Below are 9,649 nucleotides of genomic sequence, written 5' to 3' on the forward strand. Positions count from 1 at the left end.
AGGATCTACTGGCAGAAATTGAACAATATTAATAGGTATGTTTTCATTAGTATATAATCACCTGAATATACAAATTGTTATGTTTTTATACCTTAGAATGAGCCGTTTTTATCTACAGATGTTTCGGGTCGCCTTCTACAGATTCTGCCATATTGAACTGCCATGTTTCTACAATAGCCCAGAAGGGACAAACCAAACACTCACTGTAGACAGGGGAATTCACATTTTTATGTCTGTTTTGCAGCCACCATAGTCTCTTCTTTGTGCTTGGAAGGCAAGAGTGAAGTAAAGGAATTGAGATCTGCAATTACATTGCTAGATGCCACTAAATCCTATACACTAGACTTACAAGTCAGGATTCTAATTCTAAAAATAGATTTACATACATTTTACAAAATATATATGTCAAGCTATCTTAATAGGTTAAAGCTCACAGAATAATACTTGAGGATTCCTTGAATTTTTCTCAATTACTCTATTTTTACTTTTTAAACATGCAAACAATAAAAAATAGCCTACATATAATAAGAAGAAATTAAATTAGATTTTCTCAGGAAGAAGACACTGTAGAAGACAAAGGCAGAGTGCAGTATTTGCATTTTTTGGGTCACAGGTCAAATAATTGGCCCTAATTTTTAAGCCATGAAAATTATTTCAATAACTACATAACTGCTGTCCAACCTATAAAGCATTTGGCTGCAGTCAAAAAGCTTTGAATCCAGTTTGATTGTTTGACAGAGCAAAACCGTAGCTAACTAACTAGCTAACCTACATTGTTTGTTAGCTAGTTAGCTGATAGCTAGGATAATGTTTACTAAACTCTCTAGCTAATTACCTAACTAACAATTAATGTAGCTTTTATCTTTAAACCAAAATACAATAATCTTGACCTAGATAGTTAGACAGATTAGTTAGATTGCTACTGACATCTGATGTTCTGGTAATGTTAGCAAATTAGTAGCTAATAAGCTAGTAAGCTAGCATTTTGCTAACATTAGTTAACTTTAGGTGTGACTATATGTCACATACTATATGTTGCTTTTATCTTTTAACCATCGTTAAAATGTGATTGTATTTTCAAGACGATCCTAGCACATAGCATATCTAGTACAGAGTACAGAAAGGGGGAAAGTTGACCTAGCTTCCAAGAGGATTTAGGAAGGGTCAATTGGGTGCTTTTGACTGGAGTCCCTGAGGACCCCAATTTATTTTCTTAAAAAGTACAAATTACTGCCTATATTTCCTCACTGAACACTAAACTCATGTCCACACTTTTTTGGGGGGATTATGGGGGATTTAAAGGGACACTGATTTTACAAATGAAAGTCACTTTATGGCATCTATACACTGCACGATGAGAAGAATCTTGCAAGTTCAGTACATCTCTTGATTGCAATCTGTGTCATGTTGTATCAGTTCTGAGGCTGTCAGATTGTATGACGGATGCCGACTCATGCCGACAGCATGCTAAGTTTTTACTCAGACATGGAGCTTGACGAGCAAATATTTTACTACGTTTGTCTCACATTTGTTAACAGCCCAAAATCACAGTGTAAAGGGGCATTTACTCATCTTGAGGAGCACTCCTCCTGTATAAGGTTTATATAATGTTTTCTGCGGCTCTGGGGGAGCTTTGTTAAGTCAGACAAAATAACCGTGATAATGCCACTGGGGTTATTTCAGCTAAAAGTACAGATTTTCAACAGACAGCTTATGCTGCAAAATGGGACCACAGAGTTGAAAAGACATTGCCTGAGGAGAACTTTATATTCCACAAATATGCACAAATTACACATGGTGGGTCTTTTAAAGGCTGGTTTTGATACTTTTAGGATTTCATATCTTCAAATTTGACTAATTTAAGGCATGGGAAAACTATTTTTTAAATATTTAGATAAAAGGGAATTTATTATTTCACCACCAGAAAGGGTTTTAAAACAGCCTCAGGGGGATAAAGTTGTTTTAAAGTTTTTTACTTATTTATTTTTTATATTTGACTTTTATAATTGAGTTTGAGCCATATGACAACTAAGCAAACTTTGTCTGCTGAAGACTGTCTGATATTTGAAAGCTCCTGAACAAGCATACACATAGACCTTGAGTGGAAACTGTTATGCCAACATAACAAAACAATATTCTTCTTTTACTAGGTAGTACACATTTTCTTTCTTTTTTTCTGACTTCTCTGAGCAATAACATCTGCTCAAACTAGGACTGGTGCAAAGAAAGTGTAGTTTTCCAATATTTTTTTGGTTTCATGCATTGAAATCAACAGTAAAATGTAGCAATATTCAGCTTTTTCAGGCATCATAAGATCAATAAGTGAAATGTATGTATTGATTATTACTCTGACTCTGATTGGTTTCCAACAAACATGAAAAATGAAAAAGTACAAGTATTGAAAAAGATACACAAATCTGCAATCCAAGTCAAAGCAGGCTAAACTTTCTGGGTCCTGCGTAGTATAGTTACACCCAGCTGTTCGGATTGAGGGATCTCGTCAACAACAAATCCACTGCTGCTGACAGACACAAAAATAAGAACCCTGACACTACAAAAGGCCATAATGATCATACCACTTTTTTTATAATTTCCTCTTAAAAGATGTGATGACCAAAATACCACAGCAAAAACACTGAACTGATGCCTGAGCAGAGGGAGAATGGTGGCAATAATTTTCCAGGATCTCAATTTGGCTATTAAACAATGACCAGAAGTATTATTATAGTTTGGTGCCACATATCTGCCCTAAAAGATAAATATACAATGTTATAATGCTCTGAGAGGTTTTGTTTTGTCTTTGGAGTCTGGTGGCGAGTGACAGCGATAATACGACTTTCTGGTTTAACAAAAGGTCCATCTCTGTAGGGATCCTTTCAAAAATGTTGTCAGACACTTAGAATAACAATCTGAGCCTGTCAGTAGCAGAAACAACTACTTTTAGTGGACGTACTTTGACAAGCGCATTTGTCCCCAAGGATTAACATTAGCTGACATCGTGGCCATTGCAGCCCTTTTCAAGAATAGTTCACATCTAACTCTGTAAATTAAGGGTTTATTTTGACCAAACCAGAGTTGGTGTTTGCTGGAAAGAAGGTATATGAACTGTGTTGAATTAAAATACTCACATAGCCTCGAAGGGCTTTACTTTCAACCCCTCTGTAGAAGGCATTCGTAAAACACACCTCTCTGACCCTGGGGGTCACACAAAGAAGCCTTTCGCTATTTCTGCTGCCTGTTTGGAATGGTGATTCCTAAAAAAAACATAGTGAGCTTTGTCAAAGCTCTGGGCGGGGACACAGCCAAACGCCCGGCAAACACTGTGACCACCCTGATGCATTTGTTATCCCTGCATCCATGTACACACTTGTAATTTACTACCATGTATCGCTGCAGACATCCATCCGAGCCTCCACTCCTCCACTGTGCCTCGACCTTTGAGCGCAGTGCTGCCGCCTTTCCCCTGCACCTTTTACTATTAATAGAGGAGCAGACAGACAGACAAGACAGACAGTGGAGGAGACGACAACAAAGAGGTTTTTGTCAGGACTTGGGGGGGTTGACAGGCGGTTCAATCAGTGTCGGGTTTCTTTAATGAGGCTAAGGCTCAGTCAGGGGTGGATTAGCAAGCAAGGGGAAAAAAAGCCCTCAATCTTCCATCTGTTTGGATAATTTTTTCAGGGAGGAGGAAGTCGGAGGGAGAACAAGACGACGCCTTAGGGAAACCGTTCCATGTTTCCTGTTATCGCAGGGGGAATTTAAAATCATTAAATTAGCACATTTGAGACACTGACCTACTGATAAACAGTTCATACGCAGACCAACGCGGAAGGCGTTTGGAGTCAAAAAAGAGTAAAAGTTTAATTAAGCAGCTCCGAAATCTCTTCCAATGTCCTTGAGGTATCTCTGGTCGGGGAATCCTTGAATACTTTAATGAAATACTTCTGTATACATTTGCCTAATTCAGTAAGGTTTTCTCTTTGCCATCATTGGCTGTTTTGTTGACAAAAACAGACTAATTGAATTCATTGTCAGTCCATGTTTGAGGCTGGAACACAGAAAGCATTAAAATCCCCACAAGGATTGAATAGTTTATGAAGGTGGAGTAATGTATGTACCACAGTGTGTGTGTGTGTGTGTGTGTGTGTGTGGTGCTCCTGTACTTCAAGCAGTCAGTCTCATGAGAATTAGGGCCAGAAAAACAAAAACATCTGAGAATTTGAGGATGAATTGCAAATATTTTGAGAAAAAAAAAGCCCTAACGTTGAGAGAAAATAGTCCAAAGCTTTAAGAAGCCAAAATAAAGTCTTAACATTTTCAGAATTATAAGAAAATTATGCAACAAAATGTAATATTGTGAAAATTGTGTTGTTTTTGATAGTTTTCATATTTAAAAAAGGAACTCTAACCATTAACTATGTAAATATTTGCAGAACTAAATAAAGCAATTTACAAGGAAATGCATTAAATTTTGAGAGAAAAGTCAAATCTCTAAGTGGAATAAAATGAAAGAATATTAAGGAAAAAGGTTTTAAGAATAAAGCCAAAATATTTTGACAAATAAGGGAACAAAAAAAGCGTTCTTGCAGTGTCATAGTCTTTAAGGCTATTTCTAATTTCTCCTTTAGACAATTTGTTGATATTTCATTTTAGTTGGAAACAAGAAGTGAATGATTACTTTAAAGTTTAACAAATTTATTTGTAAATTTATAACTTTATTGTCTGCTTATTTCATGCTACGACATCACATCCTGCTTAGTTACTTCCTGTTTATCTTGACTGGCAGGAAAGGAAGGCAGACATATTTTGTATGCTCTGAATCACAATCTGTTCACGTCCACTCTGAAGCATCATAGAGGCAATGCCGTAAGTTGATGGATTTTACATAAGACATGTAAAAGTTCATATATTAGCAGTGATATCATAAAAAATCATATTTGATAAGTTCATTTAAAAACGTTTTTATTTACAATGATATACAAGCCAATAGCAATGTTACTAGCCATGATAACTGTATCTACAGTGCAGGACAGCAATGTGTATTCATATATACAGCTGTGTATGTTGTAATATTTAGTTAAAATATTTTTGTATTGCTTTTATTTGCAGTTGTGTCTACCTATGCGATGTTAATGAGAGAAGTGGTACAGTTAAAGGTCAAACGTGGTACTACGACTCTGTCTTCATTGGCTACGGTTTAACTTGGTGTTTAGTCAGAGTTTCAACACCCTGCACGAGAACACTACACTTGCAATACAAGCACTCTAATTACATTACAATCTGATAATATTATAACGTGATCTTAAAGGACCAGGGTGTAGAAAGTAGAAGACTGAAACTAGAGACTGAGACCATCAACTCATTACACTATGTGCCACATTCACCCTTTCACACACATTCACACACTGATGACACAATTTGGGGTTCAGTATCTGGCTCAAGGATATTTCCACATACAGCGGGAGGAGCCAGGGATCTGACCTTGACTCAACCAAGCTAAAAAGAGAAACTATGTTGGCCTTGAACTCTTGAAAAACATGAAAGCCCCTATCTAGAGCCAGTGTTTGGTTTGGTCTAGTGTAGAAACATGGCGGTTCAACATGGCAGCCTCCATGGTCTGTAGATAAAAATGATTAATGTATTCAGGTGATTATACACTAATGAAAACATACCTATGCATATTGTATTACATTTCTGACAATAGAGCGTCCTACAGGTTACAGGTTTACTTTGCATTATAACTGGCAAGTGGAGAAAAAAGGACAGTATTCCCTCTACTGCAGTGGAGTACAACTATAAAGCTATAATAGAATACATCAAAACTATACTTAAGTAGTAGGCTACTAGAGTAAATTTACTTCCCTTCTACATCAGCCCTAATACTCCATGACACTTTCTTTCTCTCTTTCTTTCTGTTTCTTTTTCTGTCTTTCTTTCTCTTTTTTCTTTGTCTTTCTTTTTTCTTTCTCTGTCTCTTTCTTTCATTCTTTTGCTCTCTCTTTCTTCTTGTCTTCCTTTCTTTCTGTCTTTTTCTCTCTCTTTCTAATTCCTTCCTCATCTCTCATTTCTTTTCTTATTTCTTTCCTCTTTTCTTTATGCCTCTCTTTACATTTTATCGCCCTCCTTCCTGAGTCTGAAGTCTATAACGACACTATCATTCCTCCCCTCGCCTCGCTCCTCTGTGAACCTCTTTTTTTTAAAATTTGAAATCAAATTGCATCAGCACATCATTCCTTATATTTGAGCTGCCATTCCTTTTAAGCTCCTGTCTTCAGCGACTCTGGGCTGATATTGTTTTCATCATTTTCCCATCCTCAGCAGACATCAAAGGGACTTCCCTGCCGAGATGTTAGACACTCACTGAAGGTCACTCTCTGTCAAAACTTCCATTTACACAGTCTGGCTTTTCTTATCAATTTATTCATTGTTTGATGGGAAATCAGCTCTTTGATCAGACTTTAACATCTGGCTCGCCTGTCTGCATCTGGTATTTATTCATGCCATCATCTTACAACACCGTTAGTTGAGACTTTAGCATAATGTGGACATCATTAGCATACGCATTGAGTCACAATAAACAGGCCTAGAGGACACAGTTAGGTGCAACTACAGGTTTGCTACTCTTTTGTTTGTTGTCTGGTTGGTTGTTTGCAAGAATCCACCAGGCCTGGATAAAAACAACCAATCAGAGCCGAGAAAGATAGGAAGACGATAAAGACAATAAGGAAGATAGTTGATTGTTGAGCTTCATTTCCAGTTTCCCAAAGCATTTGTATTTGATGCCCTGGGAATGAGGCTTAACAATCTTTCTCGCCTTGGTATAAAAGGTATGAATCTATCGAAGTCAGGAAATTCGTTTTCTTAACAAATATACAAATAAAGCAGGAATTTTGTCTGTTTTTGAACTCATGTAATTAGCCTACAATCTGTCTCCATTTAGTTTCTTCAGTCCCTAACTAAAAAAAATAATCTAATAATAATAGTCAGCATCAAATGCAGTATTACCTCCTGTTTTATGACAGCATCCAGCTGTTTTAGTAAATTATTATTAGCCTTGTAAAAAAACATGTAACTATATATTGGTGATCAGTTTGTAACGTCACGTTTTCCTTTAGTTTTGAATTTAAAAATGAAACAACCGTTGCAGCTTTCTGGAGCAAAAGAGGCAATGCTATTGTTTGGGAGACTCCTGTTGGAGGATGAGCCAATTTACTCATAGCTTTAGGCTTAGCCCAGGGTGCACTGCGGCATACAAAACTCCCTCACCCCAATCTAAGTGTCATCTTGTCTGCTACTGATGTCAACAAGCCAATGACACTATCTGAGCCTGGAAACCATGATGGATGGTTTTCGGAGGGTGAAATTGGCCACAGAGGGCCATATCTTTGAGGGTGTCTCTCTCTCTCTCTGGCGGCCTTTTTCGACACTTACCAGGCTTGGAAGTTTCACAAAACCTATTGGTACCCGGCCTGGTATGACTTCCTGTTATTCTAAAGTTTGAGCAGTTTTCTGTCCAACAAATAACTACAAAACTAACTGAGAGAAAGCAGACGTGGCAATTCCCACTGCATTATCTCACAATTTCTTTCAGCGATTTGCAAATCCAGCAGCAGATTTTCCATATCAGCTGTATGGGGTTGAGCATTGCTATTCACAGCACATTGGTATCCTCAGAGCAATTCGAATTTGGAAGCTGATGCAACTAAAAGCACATCTCCATGAGATCACATTCTCACTGTCTCTTCTTCTCTATGTTTTATTCCGTCACCTCCCTCTGTAACCTGCTGGATTACACTGGAAGGATCTGAGACCTCAGCACTTGAACCTGACAGCTGCTTCCCAACCAACAGAGGGGATGGGTATAGTATGTGTTTGTACAATGCTTCATCCAACCAAAGAGCATTAATGTTGGACGATTTGGACAAAAGTTTTAAAAAACCTTGCGTAGATAGTGATGATAATGTGGCTTCTTCACATATAAAGAAATAGTATCCATCCACTTTGACACCAGCGTGCATGGTTACTGATGCCTACGTCGTTACCACAGCAACCCATGCATATATATATATATATATATATATATAAAAATTGTTAAAACACACATTTTTTAAATGTGATGAAAAGAATGTTTTCTGTGTATTTCTGCTTTTGTGTAGGTTCAACTTAATATTAAGCCCACTTTATCAGAGCTATCTTCGACAATTGCAGATATTGTAAGGCATAATAATTTTTTCAATAGCATTATAATTCACTACACAACAAAACTGTTCAATATGATGGTAGCACATCCAACTTGTCAAATATAGCAGCATGTAAGTGCCCTTAGTTGCCCTGAGTTTCACAAAGGCTCTTTAAAATCCTATGGGGAAGGCATCACCTCAACTACATCTACTTTAATCAAACAGTATATGAAGGGGACATTCTATTATGCAAAAAATAATTTTTGCATAATTTTTTTACATTTTTTAAATCATCTGAGTGTGGTTTTAGGATAATAGCTACAACTGAAGAGCCTTCAAATGAAGTTGTGAATGTGAGTGATGAGTGTTTCCACTGTCAGCATGCTGATGCAATGTTGCCTTGAGTGGTGCCTGAATTGGATCAAAACAGGTACCACTACCCAGTGGCAGTTTTGATCCTTTATAACAAGGACATTATCAGTGCAATTTCTCAGCGTTTAGCTAGCTGTGTTTACACAGAGACTATGAGCACCTCTGAATTTCTGTCGTCTGCAAACCACTCATTATGAGAACCCCCAAAACCAACAGAGGCCCTGCATCAGTCAAAACTAGGGGGAATCTTCAGATTCCACGTAGTCATGATAAAAAGAAAAATATATTTTGGACCGGCATCCATAATCACATAGCAAAGACTAGAACCGCATATCTGCCGTTGTCTAAGACGCAGTAAGCGCGATATGGACGACCTTGAGGGAGAATGCGCATAGCGAAGTTAGAGAAAATCTTCTAGAGAGAATGGGGGCGGCAGACTAGACCACGCCTGCATGGGTTAAAGAAATTCCAAACGCATTGAAGGGCCTACAGTTTCTCTTCGGAAAGCAGTACGCCTAACTCCTGGAAAAGCTTCTGACTGTAGAGATACTGCGGGCTGGCGGGGACGAGGATAAGTCAACTACTAGAAAATCATCTAGAAGATGCAAGACGAAACAGAGTTTGCAAATGTGTAGAGAATCCAGCATAATGCTTCTGTCAAAGGGCTACTGCGGCAACCGAATGTCAGTTTAACAGAAAAGTACAATTTAGAACACCATCTACACTGAAAAGATGCCATTGCAAAGGGTAAAGTGGTATGACTTTGAAGGCATCCAATGTCTGCTTTTCCCAGCTATACACAAACCTCTGGGTACTGCGCATTCTACAAAAGCATAGAAGGAAAACGGCTCTTGAGAAATTAAGCCATTTATGCTCGGAATGGAAGAATCACGAGGAGCTGAGAAAACAATGATGAGACGTTCTTTGTTTTTGTTGCTTGTGGAAACACCTAAGAATTTACTCTGAAGAAGGAGAAGGGCGATTTTAACAATGACCTAACGTATTCCTAAATTACTGCTTTCGAAAAGATCCTCTACTACTTCTGGCTCTGCAATAGCCGACTGCAGGTGGACTGCAAGTTTTTTAGATATGGGTCA

The sequence above is a fragment of the Morone saxatilis genome, unplaced genomic scaffold, assembly GCF_004916995.1.
Source record: "Morone saxatilis isolate NCDOM2014 unplaced genomic scaffold, NCSU_SB_2.0 Contig3, whole genome shotgun sequence".
Lineage (NCBI taxonomy): Eukaryota > Metazoa > Chordata > Actinopteri > Moronidae > Morone > Morone saxatilis.